The sequence below is a fragment of the Panthera leo genome, chromosome C1 (genome assembly GCF_018350215.1).
Source record: "Panthera leo isolate Ple1 chromosome C1, P.leo_Ple1_pat1.1, whole genome shotgun sequence".
Lineage (NCBI taxonomy): Eukaryota > Metazoa > Chordata > Mammalia > Carnivora > Felidae > Panthera > Panthera leo.
In genome coordinates, this window is record NC_056686.1 from 137,883,326 (window position 1) to 137,898,215 (window position 14,890).

A 14,890-nucleotide genomic window follows, 5' to 3' on the forward strand; every position below is an offset into this window, starting at 1 on the left:
CAATTACAACTAATAGGAAGAAAAGTTAAGCTAGGGTATCAATATTGAAGACATAAACTATCTGCACAGTGCACAGCCAACCAAGATCTTGTTTACTTAAAACCTGGTACCCAGTTTAAAAGCAGATTCTTCTTAAATAGGAAAAGGCAAGTCAAGGTCTTTATAAATATTAAACAACAAATTTGGGCAGAACTTTGCCAAAACAAAACAAACAAAACAATAATGCCCCCCTCCCAAAAAAAAAGGAAGGGGAAAAAAGGTGAATGACTTTTTTTTAAAAAAAGAATTAACATTGGAGATTGGGAGTATACTATTCAAGTTACAATTGTTCAAAGGTCTTCCGATGCTGAAATTCTCACAATTCTTTGACTTTTCGCAGTCTTATTATAAACTTTTTTATGGAGACACGGGTACTGAATGGCCTCAGTGTGTCCTTTGGATCCATTTCCCATCCCTCCCCACCTGATCTGTACCCTAAGCGGCTGATTTGTATGGAACACATCACTAGACTTGCTTGCCCTTTAGTTTTTGCTGAAACTTGCTAATGAGAGGCTCCAACAGGATATCAGACAATGGAAGGACATTGAATTTGGGTATTTATTCCCCTACTTCTCTCCAAGCCACATTACAGGTTGGCAGTGCCTGTGGTCCTTCACTGAAGACCACAGCCCCTGTCAGCTGGTCCTGTCCTATAATTACAACCATAGTTGCCTTGCCTGTTCCCTGGACCTACAGAATCTAGCCTGGCCCTTCCTATTGATTTAACCCTGCTTATAATTTTATAAATAGTTCATTAATTATATTCTCCTAAATTGCTCTTTTTGGGTGAGCCATCTGTTCTTATGATCCTGAGTGATACAATAAAGAAGAAATGACTCATTCATCAAAAACTAGTCCTACTAATCCAGTGGCTAATGGGCCTGTCTCAATTTTGAAATTCTCTCCTTTCTACAAATCCATGCTCTCTCCTTCCTAAATTTGGATCAAGGCTCACCTCTTTCATGAACCATTTCTAAACTAACCACATGGCTTTTCTTCTTAAAAACACTGGCTATCACTTCCCAGCTCTGCCTATTACTCCACTTACCTACATTTGACACATTTATAAGCCATTTCTAAATTTACTGATGCTAGCTCTATACTATTTTTTTAGAGGTTTTAGTGTCCCCAATGTGGAGATGACTTTGTCTACTTTCTGTACAAATTCTGAACATTTCTAGAGTTCTATGCTTCTTAAGCAACAGATACGCAATATTTGTTACGTCTGGGAAGCAAATACCCCACTTTCTTAGGGTTTGAATTGGGAAGTAAGGTGAATATAAATTTCCTCAAAATGTACTCCTCTACAACTTTCACTGTGAGCAACAAATCAGACAGTTTCTCCTCATCTCCAGCACCTCTTAATGCAAGAGGGACCCAGGATTTAGTCTCTTGTGTGTGTATCCATCCTCTTTCCCTGGTAGTTCCCAGCCAGTCTCATGACTTTGTAGGTCTAGTGAACCTTTCTACTTTTAAGTCTAGTAGACATTTTTAATCTCAAAATTAACATATCCAAATCCAAACTTTGGATCGCCATCTTCACCCCAACTCCAAATAATTGTTCATGTTCCAGTCTTGTTCTCTCAGAAACTCCAGTTTCTTGGGCCCAAAACTTTGGAGCCATCTTTTACTCACCTCTTTTTTTCCCACACCTTACAAAAATCCTTCAAAAAGTTATGTCAGCCCTATATGCAAAATATATCCAGATTCCAGTCACTTCTCACCACTTCCTTTGCTGCCTACTATTCTGGTCCAGGCCATTACAACTCACTAAAGAAGCCTCGTCACTGGTTTCCCCAGCCTAGGCCCTCATCCATCTAATAGTCTTCTCTTAGTAGAGCAGCCTGAGTGCTTCTTTTTTAAATATTAGTCACATCATGTCATTTCTCTGTTCAAACCCCCTCTCATGGCTCCACTTTTATTCAGAGTGACACCCAAAGTTCTCACATGTAGCCTATAGGGTCCCACATGATTCAGCTTCTGCTGTCTGTCTAGGTACATGTCCTACTGCATTCCAGATACACTGGCCTCCCTGTTTCAGGATAACATACCTGCCACCCCCTCTTCCCTTAGGTATCCACAGAACTCACTCTCCCACCTCCTTCAAGTCTCTGCTCAAGCATTACCTGCTCAGGGTGCAGCCTGAGCTGCACCTCTCTCTGATATGACTTAAAACATGCCTCTTTAAACTTAAAACAACAACAACAACAACAGTAATAGAAAAGATGAAATCAAACATTCATTTAAAAGGGGGAAACTAGGAGCACTTGGGTAGCTCAGTCAGTTGAGCATCTGACTCTTGATTCTGGCTCATGTCATGATCTTATGGTTAGTAAGATGGAGCCCTGCATTGGGCTCTACTGCTTGGGATTCTCTCTCTCCCCTTCTCTCTGCCCCTCCCCTGCTTGCACTCTCTCTCACTCTCAAAATAAATAAAATAAACTTAAAAGAATTAAAAAAAATAAAAGAGGGTGCCTAATGCCTAACTAGGATTCCACATGTGTAAAATTATACATCCTAGCTTTTAAAAGAAAAACACTGACTAGGCCAGGCAAAAGGCTGAGCAGAGATTAGAAAGTCAGAACCATACACTTGAGCAGACCAAGAGATTATATTAGAGAAACTGCTCTAAAAACCATCTTCTTTTCTCTTTTATGGCCATTGCTGAAGCAACAGCAGCCAAAATGAAATTCAATCCCTTTGTGACTTCTAACCAGAGCAAGAACCATAAAAGACATTTCAATACACCTTCCCACAGTTGCAGGAAGATTGTGTCTTTCCCTCTTTCCAAAGAGCTGAGACAGAAGTACAATGTTCCATCCATGTCCATCTGAAAGGATGAAACAGTTCAGGTTGTATGAGGACATAACAAAGGTCAGCAAGTTGGCAAAGTAGTCCAAGTTTATAGAAAGAAATGTGTCATCTACATCAAACATGTGCAACAGAACCCAATGACACAACTGTCCAAGTGGGCAGCACCAGCCCTAAAAGGTGATCACCACTAGGCTAAAACAGGACAAACACAGCAAAAAGATCTTTGAATGTAAAGCGAAATCTTGTCAAGTGGGAGAGGAAAAGGGTAAATATAAGGCAAAACAGTTGAGAAGATGCAGAAATAAGGTAACCTTATATACAATCTTCATAATACCAACTGCTCAAATGAACAACAGTAACAACAACAACAACTCCCCAACCCTATTCCTGTGATCCACCAGCTGCCCCACACTCCTACTGCACAAAAGGATGGGAGATTGTTTCAAGTTCCTGCTTATTGATTTGATATCAATTAGCATCAGCAAACTGAGATAATCAAATAATTCCAGAAATAAAATTAGGGCCCTTAGTATTAAAAAATTCTCCTATCTTGGTCAATTAGAAAATAGGAGAAGAGTGCTTTCCTTTGCTCTTTTGTTGGTCAATGAAAAAACCTGGGATTGGTTCTGCCCCTTCTTCTCTGAGTCTTCTTTCTTTGAAAGAGGTACAATGTTTGAAAAGCCCTATGTTTTAAAATAATCCAGAGAAGAAAGTGAAAGAGTGTAAATGTCATAGTACACCCCAGACACAACGAAATGTTCTTGGGAAGCATTCACAAGTAAGTATCTGAAACTTTTCAAAATAAAAAACGAGGTTACGTGAATGACTTTTGAATATTGAAACTTCAAGTATGTTAACAAATCAGAAAGTCTATAAAACAAGACAACACCCTTTCTAACATCCCCTAAGGTCTCTATCATATAAACAGAGGTTCCAAAGGGGGTATTTACATAAGTAATCCACATTTGGAGCCAACACAAACCTCCTACTGATGAGAATATTCTAATTGTCAACATCTCTCAACGCAGTCCTTAAGATTTGAATACCTCACATTATTTGATTATAAGTTTCACTGGTTTTACACCAGAATTAATGTCTCAGAGAAAACTAAAATTTATATAAAACTTTAGGATTTTAAAAGCATTTTATAACTTGGCTTTATTAAAGAGAATTTTGTAGAAGAGAGGTAAAATGTTGAGATTCAACCATACCAGAAAGAAGGCAATGAAGTTGAATTTACTAGACCAAATCAGGATTTCAGTACCCACAGGTACATATGTACATGTTCACAATCTTTGGTTTTTCTCTTATACATCATTGGTGTTCATTGACATACTTCCCAATAGATATGTTTACATTTTTCCTAGTAGTTGGAAATATGGCACAACTTGTGAGGTTCTTCAAATGAGAAGATTCTTCAACACACCACATTGTATCTGACCGTGGCTAGCTCAGTACTAAGACTTGGGTGACAGCTGTGGCTCCTCAGAAACTAGCACTAAAGGGTGCTAATACCTTAGGAAGTGCTTAAAGAAGATGTAAAGTTGTCTCTATCTAATCTGAGGTTGAGAAATGTGTATAGAAAAAAGGCTAACAGAAATTCAACAACCAGATATCTGTGTCTCCTAGTAAAAGACAGTTGGACAAGTCCTCTAAAAGACAGCAAGTTATTATTCATAAGTTAAACATTTGGGGGCCCCTAGGTGGCTCAGTTGGTTGAGCATCTGATTCTTGGTTCTGGCTCAGGTCATGATCCCAGAGTCGTGGGACTGAGCGCCGTTGGGCTCTGTGCTAGGCTCCGAGCTGAACGTGGCGCCTGCTTCAGATTCATTCACTCTCTCCCCTCTCTCTCTCTCTCTCTTTCTCTTCCTCCTTCTGCCACTCTCCCCCACTTGCATGCTGTCTGTAAAATAAAAAATAAAATAAAGTCAAACATTTCTTCTCCATTTGCAAGAGAAAATTATATTCTTTCATCAAAATCTAGTATATGTTATTTTTAAAAATTATATGCCTATCATTGAATGGCTGAGTTCACCTACATATTTGAGCTAACATATCAAACAAAGAAAACAGGCTTGGCTGCAAAGTCAATGAAAGTCAAATAAAAAGCCAAACTAAACAGATGAGACACCATGCCCTGAAGATCAACAAAGAAGATCATTGTTAGGTGAGGAGGGTTTAACAACCAGCAAGGAGGATTTGCTGTGCCCATCATAAACACAAAGCAACTCATTTAAGCTACTTAAATATAAATCCCACTTCAGGACTGATGGGTAGTTGCTTGCATACACAACTGGATTTTTTCTTTTTTTTTCTTTTTTTTTTTTTTTGCATTTATGTAGCTTTTTATTATATGTTGGTTATTGCTTTTAATAATAACATGACTTATTATTAATTCAAGAATTATGTCCCTGGACCATTAAATTATTTTTGTCTGAATATAACAATGACTATAAATCTGGATCAGGGATGTTTTGAGAACACAGGATCTACCAAATGATGGAGAATGAACTGTGGATAAAAATTACTTTAATATATAAATATTGTTGTTATGGTATTTATTTGTAACAATGTTTATGAGATTATTTAACCTACATCAATATATTTTGCTTGTTACATTACCTATTTCCACATAAGGGGACATTATATGTGGCTAAAAGCCAAAATCTAGCGGATATGCCACTGTGCGTGTGGGACTGTCCAGCTGACTCCCTGACACATAGGAGGCCCTCATTAAATGTTGAATGTGAAGAGAGGAGAAGTTGTCAAAGATTTTTTATGTGAATCAGAAGAGTTTCATCTCTTAAAATTTAGGAATTTGCAATGGATGTGCAAGATACATTTTTTTTTTTTTTTAATAGTTTCTGCCTCATATTCAGGAGGCTAGGTTCCAAGTTGACTTTATTTTTTATTTTTATTTTTTTTTTTATTTTTTAATATATGAAATTTACTGTCAAATTGGTTTCCATACAACACCCAGTGCTCATCCCAAAAGGTGCCCTCCTCAATACCCATCACCCACCCTGTCTTCCCTCCCACCCTGCCCTCCCTCCCACCCCCCCATCAACCCTCAGTTTGTTCTCAGTTTTTTAACAGTCTCTAATGCTTTGGCTCTCTCCCACTCTAACCTCTTTTTTTTTTTTTTTTTTTCCTTCCCCTCCCCCATGGGTTTCTGTTATGTTTCTCAGGATCCACATAAGAGTGAAACCATATGGTATCTGTCTTTCTCTGTATGGCTTATTTCACTTAGCATCACACTCTCCAGTTCCATCCATGTTGCTACAAAAGGCCATATTTCATTTTTTCTCATTGCCACGTAGTATTCCATTGTGTATATAAACCACAGTTTCTTTATCCATTCATCAGTTGATGGACATTTAGGCTCTTTCAAAAATATGGAACGCTTCACGAATTTGCGTGTCATCCTTGCGCAGGGGCCATGCTAATCTTCTCTGTATCGTTCCAATTTTAGTATATGTGCTGCCGAAGCGAGCACTGGATTTTTTCTTTATGATACTGTATTAGAGTTAAACTCCATGAGCCTTATATGAATATCTTAGAAGTATTTTTGAAATGTTTGGTAATAACAATAGTGGTAACAGATTGGTAGCTTTGTATCAGTAATTTTTAAAAATAGAGTGCTCTCGTGGCATGCCTGGGTGGGTCAGTCAGTTGAACATCCGACTTGATTTTGGTTCAGGTCATACTCCCAAGGTCATGGGATTGAGCCCTATGTCAGGCTCCATGCTGAGCGTGGAGCCTGCTTAAGATTCTCTCCCTCTCTGTCTCTCCCTCTGCCCATCCCTGCTCATGCGCACATGTCCTCACTTTCTCTAAAATAAATAAAAATTTAAAAATTTGTTTAAATAAATAAATAGATAAAATAAAATAGAGTGCTCTCTATAAATATAAGTGTGATGGCAATTATGATGACTAGGATTAAGATCATAATGAATTATTTGTTTTAAAACAATCATCATTCCAATACATCCCTTCTAAAATGATACTATAGTTTTTGAACACTGAGCATTACCTAGTCTGGTCTAGAGTACCCAAGAGTCCATAATGTATCTATATTTGTCCTTTCTGAGATTGTATCAGCATCCATTATGAATCTTCCTGCAAGGTATTATAATTTTATACCTGGAAAACTCATGAGACTCAACTAGAAAAGCTATTTAGCAAAGTAGTGGGGCACAAAATTAATATACAAAATAAAAACAACAAACAGTATAAATATATAATGGAAGAAAGTACTCATTTTAAAAAGAAAAGAAGATTAAAGGCAGGGGAATAAACTTAAGAAGTGTTAAAATCCTACTGGAGGACACACAAGAAATTCTGTACAGAGTGAAGATGTATCTAGTTGGTACAGTTAACATTAAAAAATGTCAATTCTTTCTGAGTTCATTTATCATTTCAACAAGAGCACAAAAAGCAAAATATTGACAGTGAGTTTTTTGAAACTAGGCAAAGTGATCATGACGTTTTATGGAAAAATTATCAAAAATGGGAAGGAAAACTGGGGGAGGGAAAGGGCAATGAGGGGAAATTATCAAATGTCTTACAAAAACATAAGCATAAAACCTGAACACATCACAGTGGTATTAGTTCATCATTAGACAAACTGACCAATACAATATTATACAAAGCCCAGGAATAATTCCAAATGCATACTACAATTCACCACATGAAAAAGATAGCATTTCAAATCAGTGGAGAAAAGATAAACACTTCGATAAATGGTGATAGAATATCTGAAGAAAAGATGTTGGACTCATACGTCATACCATACTCTAGCAAGGTAGCAGAACCAGGATAAATTTCAAACGAATTGAAGATATACATACAAAATAATGAAAGCATGTGAGTATTAGAAGAAAGCACAGGAAGTTCCTTTCTAACATTTCAGTGGAGAAGGTTTTTTCTGACTCAAACTCTAGAATCCATAAAATAAAATAAAATAAATTAAATTAAAATAAAATAAAATAAAATAAAATAAAATAAATTTAACAACATATGAAACTATAAACAAAGTCAAAAGATAAATGACACAATGAGAAACTTATGTCATAGACAAATACCAACCTCCCTAACATATGAAGAGCTACTAGAAACCAATAAAAGACTAATCGCATACTAGAAAAATAGGAATACACATAAAGATATGTCACATGACATATATGTCATAGAAAAAATAGAAATGGCTTATAAACATAAACAGATGATCAAGTACACTGGTAATAAGAGAAATAAATGTTAAAACTACACTGATATGGTTTGGTAATGGTCTAAGAGCTTGATAACACATTTTGTTGTTTTTAGGAAGACAGCCCTCCTCATACATTAGGGAGAATTGAAAGTGGCACAACTCTGATGGAAAGACATTTTCAAGGTTTATTAAAACTGCACATACATCACACTTTCAGGAATTTATCCTGCAGATATACTTGCCCACATGTGAAATGACATTATGTGTAATGTTATCTAGGTCAGTATTGCTTGAAATATAAAACTGGAAACACCTCACATGCCCATCAATAGGAGACTAGTTAAAAAGTTCTTGAACATTTACAGAGTGAAGTACTTACACAGTGGTTTAAAAAACTGAGGAAGCTCTCTGGTATTGATCATTAAGATGTATATTTAAATGTGAAAAAAATGATATAAGCCAGTGTATATTATGTGCTATTTTTTATAAAAAGAGGAAGAATACAACTATATATTGATATTTTCTGGTCAATTCATAAAGAAATCTGTTAAGAATAATCTGTCAAGAATATATAAGAATTAATTATGGCTGTGTGTGTGTGTGGAAAAGAGAGCTGTGTAAACGGTGGACAGGACAAGAGGACAAGTTTTCACTATATGCCTTTTTACATTTTTTGAAAATTTTGCACTATGTGAATATATGACATTTTAGTGTGTGGGGTGGGGGTGGGGGGGGAAGACCGTGCTTGCCAGGAGGAGCTGTTCCTTTACAGCCCTAGTCACCAGCAAGTCACTTGCTGCTGGGGAGAGTGGGAAGTCAATTAAGACTAGCTTTTTCATTGCCAAAGAATCCTTTCTATTAAAAAGTACACATGAAAGCCACACTTTGGAAAAAGAACCAAGAAAAATACTTTTTTGTTTTTTTACTTTTTTTGTTGTTTTTTTGAAGATAAAAGGAATTTGGCCCAAAACAGTGGGTCCTTCTTTAAGTCTCTTCTTTGTAACCCTTTTTAAGCACACACAAACACACCATTCAGCATTGTCCTTGTCATAGTACATTTGTCTGCTCTAACAAAATATCACAGATTGGGTGGCTTATAAACAACAGAAATTTATTTCTCACAGTTCTGGAGGATGGAAGTCTGAGCTCAGAGTGCCAACAGGGTTGGTGAGGACCGTCTTCCATGTCTCAGACTTCCGATTGTATCCTCACATGCTGGAAGAAGCTAGGGAACTCTCTGGAACCTCTTGTAGGCTGAATTTTTCTCTACTTTTGTTGATTTTGCCATTAATCTTTGAAATCCCTCAATTTTGTCCACAAAATTGTTTTAGTACAAGTCTGTCAAATGAAAAGTAGAGTGGAAGGATTATCTTTCAAAATAAATTTTTGGGAATTTCTTTGAAGTTAAACCTCACCTTGTATTTGTCATCTCTGATTTTACACTTTGTTTTCAGACTAACATTTTATCAACTTTCAAGTCATTTCTCTCGCCATTCCAGGATATTAGCAAACCACTTAATTCAGCTCCCTGTGAGTCTGACAATATGCTCTGAATCTTTTATCCAGGACATCAATAAAGATATGAAGAAAATTATCCTCATAGCATGTTTCCACTAATTGTCACTTGATTCACCTCATCTAGAAACACAACCATGGCTAACTACTCTTTGTTGTAACTTTGTCAAAGTGTTTGATTATCCAGAAGTGATATAAACCAGACCTCACTGTTATAGTTGCTTGAAGGCTTCTTCTCCTCTTCTTGTAGATGCTGCAGATATCCCCAGGCCCAACCTGCCTGGATTGAAACTGATTCAATTTTGTCCAGAGGTTCACCAAAGAATACAACGTAGGATAATCATTACAACACTAGTGTGGTGAAAGAAAAGTAACTTCAATAGTCTAGAATCCCCTTTAGCCATTGAGAATTTATAAGACATTTTATGTCATAACTTGCCTTATATGGTAAAGATAATACAAAAGAGATATTGCTAGAATTAGAAGAACTATATTCAGTTTGTTCGTTTTTCTTTTTCTACCCCTAACTTTTTTTTTTTTTAACTGTGTTTAATTTGGTTTCAGAACTAGATTTAGAATAAAGAGCAGATTGGTCATGGGGAATAATAATTCATGAGAAAGCAATATTAATACAATATAGTTACCAAAAACATTTCTTCTAAAAATAACCAGCTGAACGGCTCAGTTGGTTAAGCATCTAACTTGGGCTCAGATCATGATCTTATGGTTTCTGAGTTTGAGCCCCACATGGGGCTCTCTGCTGTCAGTCCGCTTTAGATCCTCTGTTTCCCTCTCTCTCTGACCCTCCCCCACTCACACACATACACTCGCTTTCTCTCAAAAATAAATAAACATTTACAAAATAAATTTAAAAAATTAAAAATAACAAACATAAGCAGACTATGACAATTGTAGAAGTTGGGTGATGGATACCCGAGAGTTCAATATAATATTCCTCTACTTTGGAATATTTCAAACACGTTCCATAACAAAATATTAAAATAAGTAGACATTAAAGTATATTCTTAGTCTCTTTTGCTATGGTGCATTTTATCAGATAGCCTCTAAATTACTCTTGGCCTCATCCCCCAAATTGGATCTATGTCCAGAGACAGAGATGAAAGTATAATTGAAGAAAATGTACTATTATTTTACCGTATTTATTTATTTTTAAGTTTTTTTTTTAATGCTCATTTATTTTTGAGAGAGACAGAGTGTGAGCAGGTGAGGGGCAGGGAGAGAAGGAGACACAGAATCTGAAGCAGGCTCTAAGCACAGAGCCCCACACCGGGCTCAAACTCGCAAAATCAGAGATGACCTGAGCTGAAATTGGACGTTTAACCGACTGAGCCACCCAGGCGCCCCAATTTTACTGTATTTAATAATATGATTAGAAAAGTAGAGAGATAGCAAAATGATGGTATCCCTGAATGCTGGAAGAGAGGGCTACTGAGGTGGGTCGACGAACTTGTTTATATGTTTAGAGGGGACCTGGTGTGGATTAGACAAGGCGCTACAAGGAAATAAGGTTTTCAAGGAACTGTGGGTCTGGATGGTAAAAAAGAACATGAGAAAAGAAGGGAAAGAACAAACGTAGGAACAGCTGATAATGAAAAGCTGAACTCAGGCAATCTCTGCATATATCACATACCCAGAATAAAGGAAAGAAGGTTGATCATGGGATTTCTGTGGGTTCAATCCCAAAGACCTCACACAGGGTTAATACTCAGATGCCTACAAGAACGGTAGCTTTAGCCCAAAACTGATCCAGCCAGAAAAAGACCCTGCCTTCAAGGATAAAGTTTTCTAAAAAAAAAAAAAAAAAAAAAAAAAAAAAAAAAGGTGGGGGCGCTTATCTGCCCTCGGCTTGAGGATGGAAGCAGTCTGAACTAGGAAGAAAGGCGGTGATTTTGATGGTTTGGCCTCAAGGAGAGAGCATCAAATGAAAAGAACTGAGCTGGCTTAGGAGAGAAAGGTTACTGTTTTCAGGCTGTTCTGAGTTGATGAAGCAATGTACCCCAGTAACTCACCTCATCCATCTATAGCTTTTCCTGAAGCCCAAGAGGAAAGTAATATTAGTTGTGGGACTGAACAGATTCCGTGTACTGTATCTTGGTTGGATATAAGGGGAAAGGTGTGCTCCAGGGAGGTAAAAAGGGTATGACGCTGTAGAGAGGTATTTGAAAGAAAAATCGCCCCTCTCCCCCCCTTGAGTCTTCAAGTGGTTGAGAAGTTAAGTTTTTTGCTCAAGATGAGGGGCAGAGAAAATCCAACTAAAGTTACTTTCTGTTTGGGATCTGGAGTGGCATTTCATCAGCTATTTAGAACTTAATTGCAAAAGAATAAATAAATATTCCAAGCCCCTTATTCTCTTTATAAATGGCACTTTCTCACTTGTGTGCTATTCTTCATTTGCCTGAAAAGCAAATTAAGGCTTTCTACTAACTATTCACAAATACATAGCAGCTTTGTGGGCCCTGCTTTATTTATTGTTCTCATTTGTGATCCCAGGATTTATGTTGAGAGTATACTTATTAAACTAGCCAAAGATGCAAAGTTAGCTGGCATGCCTATTACTTAAGAAAACACATCTTCACAAATCAAATACCTTTAATTCAGGGAACAAATGCAGATTAAATCACCTAAGTAAAAGAAATAGATGTTAGAAATTTACATAAACATGGCAGAATATTACATAGTAATCATGATATATCAAAAACAATAAAAACAATAAAATCTTTGTATTAACATTGACCAGGTCTTAACCAGAGTACTGTTTTCTAGAATAAAGCTTCATAGCATAGATGAAATGACAAGACAAGGATATTTTCTGATAGGGAGAAGTTCAACAAATATGCAAATATTTAAGAAGTGATAGGAGGAAAGCTTAAATGAAGTAGGGAAATGATCACTAATGTGAAGATGGTTTTAATATTCCTCAGATATTTAGAAAGGAATCATAGACTGTGATCAATCATTCTATATTTGAGTAGAAGTCACGGAAACAACAGGCTGCAGAATAGAAACTTAGTATAATAAGGGATGAGTTCCTATCATAAAAAGTATGTGATATCTAATGAGCGAGCATTATGAAATCTCTCAAAATATATGTTTAAATTAGATGATAAATACTCTTGTATCTCACAGAGACTCTTAAAAGAGGAAGTTCAGAATTCTGTCTGTTTCTAGAATCTTGGGATTATCTAGAGATTCAAGAATTAATATCATACTTTAAGAACTGATTTAAGAGAATTTTAGAGAGTTCTGAAACCATTGACACACATCTAATTTTTATAAGTTGGTGTCGAGCAACTCTGAAGACTGTAGGTGTGGTAAAGAAGCATAATAATCTAAGAGTCAGACACATAAGGTATCAATCCTCAGTCTATTATTCACAGATTTTGATTCTTCATCTGAGTGTCCTCATTTGGAAAATGTAACACTTGACCTCCAACTTCAATAGCTATACAGATGACAAGATAATATATGTGAAAGCAGTTTAAGAATCATAGCGCTTTGTAGACATATATGCTTCTGTTAATTAGAAGAAACAATAATATTAGAAACAAATCATTCCTATGTCTCTATGGTACACATTTGACTCTCTTAACCACAAATATGAGAACTTTCACTCTTTACATAACACTCTGCGAGGGAATCTATATCCAAGAATTAAAAAAGGGACTGAGGTTAACCATTTACTTTTGTTTGTTTTTAAAGTGGTTTTTTTTTTTCAAAGAGTATACATTCATACCATAAAGTTCACATAGTGTATTGCTCAAAGAATTTTAGTAAATAAATTCACTCGTGTAACCACCATCCAGGTCAAGATATGGAACATTACCAACATCCTACAATATTTTCTCATGGTCTATTCCAGTTAACCATCCTAAAGATAACTAATATTCTCACTTTCATCACTACAGACTCATTTTAACTGTTTTGGGAAGGTCACATAAATAAAACTAAGCAATAGGTACTCTTTCTGTCTGGCTTCTTTGGCTCAATGTCATTTCTGGGAGATTCATCAATGTGGTTGCATGAAACAGTAGTCATTACTTTTATTGCCGTATACTACTTTACTTCAACAAAATCTCAAAACAAAGGCACTTCTGGAATGGCAGAGTAAAGACTTCTGATTTTCTTCTATAAAAGCAATAAGAACATTCATAAAAATTGTCAAAATTAACTTTTTCTGACTTCTAGAAATAAAGCAAAGACTTGCACAATCTAAAGAGCATTTATTCAAGAAAAATAACTGAATTTTGGTGAAAACAGCAAGCTTTGCAGCATTTTAACTTGCCCTGTTCTGGTTACCCTCTCCTCAGGTCTATCGTAACCTTGAAACCCAGGAGCCTTACACCATAGTAGCTATGAAAATCACCCAAGTAGACAATGAAGGAGAGAGAATGAATTTGGAGCTCCCAAAAAATCCCCAGTCAATTGTCACTATTTGACCCATCCAGCAACTCCCTGGAACAGCCGCCATTCATAATATTTGCCTTTATTTTACCTGAACTAGGGTTTGCTCAGTGAAGAGGGCTCTATCCCCAAGGCATTGTCCAAAACAGTGAGTGGTAATTGTTTAACATCACAGCTACCTAAAACAGAAAAAAACTTAAAAGGGAAATCTGGGGGTGCCTGGGTGGCTCAGTCAGTTGAGTGAGCTGAAGCTCAAGTCATGATCTCATGGTTTGTGAGTTCGACCCCACACTGGGCTTGCTGCTGTCAGCGCAAGCCTGCTTCAGATCCTCTGTCACACTCTCTCTTTGCCCTTCCCTCGTTCTCTCTCTCTCTCAAAAATGAATAATTTTTTTTAAAGGGAAATCTGGGAATCAGATATGCACAGTGGGCTTTGAAAAGCTCCAAAATATTTCTAGGGATCTAGAAGGCCACACGGTGGTGTAGGGCTGTATGCATCTCTCAGAAAAAGTAAAAGGCCCTATTTCTCATTTCTAGCCTAACCTGAGACCCAGTGCAAACAGGAAGTGAAGGCTAAGGCAGACTTATAAGATGCCAGAGCACTGAAGGCATACCCAACACAAACACACACAGAGTCTCTTGGCAAAATCTTGGACACTTATTGTTTCAAGACTTACAAAAAAGTCATCCTGCAATTATTAGCTGACCACTAAGCTCACCAAGCAGAGACATCAATATATATACATATATATACATATATATATATGTATATATATATATATAACAAAAAATATTAATTTTACAGAATTAGTCTAGGAAAGTCACTAAAAACAACAACAACAACAAATAGCAACAACAATAACCCCTGTGGTATGAAGGTACCACATT

The 14,890-nt window shown here is 36.6% G+C and overlaps 1 long non-coding RNA gene, 1 other non-coding gene and 1 pseudogene across 2 annotated transcripts; 1 reads left to right on the plus strand and 2 right to left on the minus strand.

Moving 5' to 3' along the window:
- Positions 1–2,723: 2,723 nt before the first annotated feature.
- Positions 2,724–3,246, plus strand: LOC122225997 (annotated as a pseudogene).
- A 1,475-nt stretch (positions 3,247–4,721) lies between these two features.
- Positions 4,722–14,158, minus strand: LOC122228235. The gene is made up of 3 exons (XR_006206485.1): positions 14,094–14,158; positions 9,188–9,403; positions 4,722–4,756 (listed from the first exon to the last, which is right to left on the minus strand). It is a non-coding gene; the product is annotated as an uncharacterized LOC122228235 (long non-coding RNA).
- On the minus strand, positions 6,243–6,349 carry LOC122228904. Its single transcript, XR_006206792.1, has one exon. It is a non-coding gene; the product is annotated as a U6 spliceosomal RNA (small nuclear RNA).
- Positions 14,159–14,890: the final 732 nt, after the last annotated feature.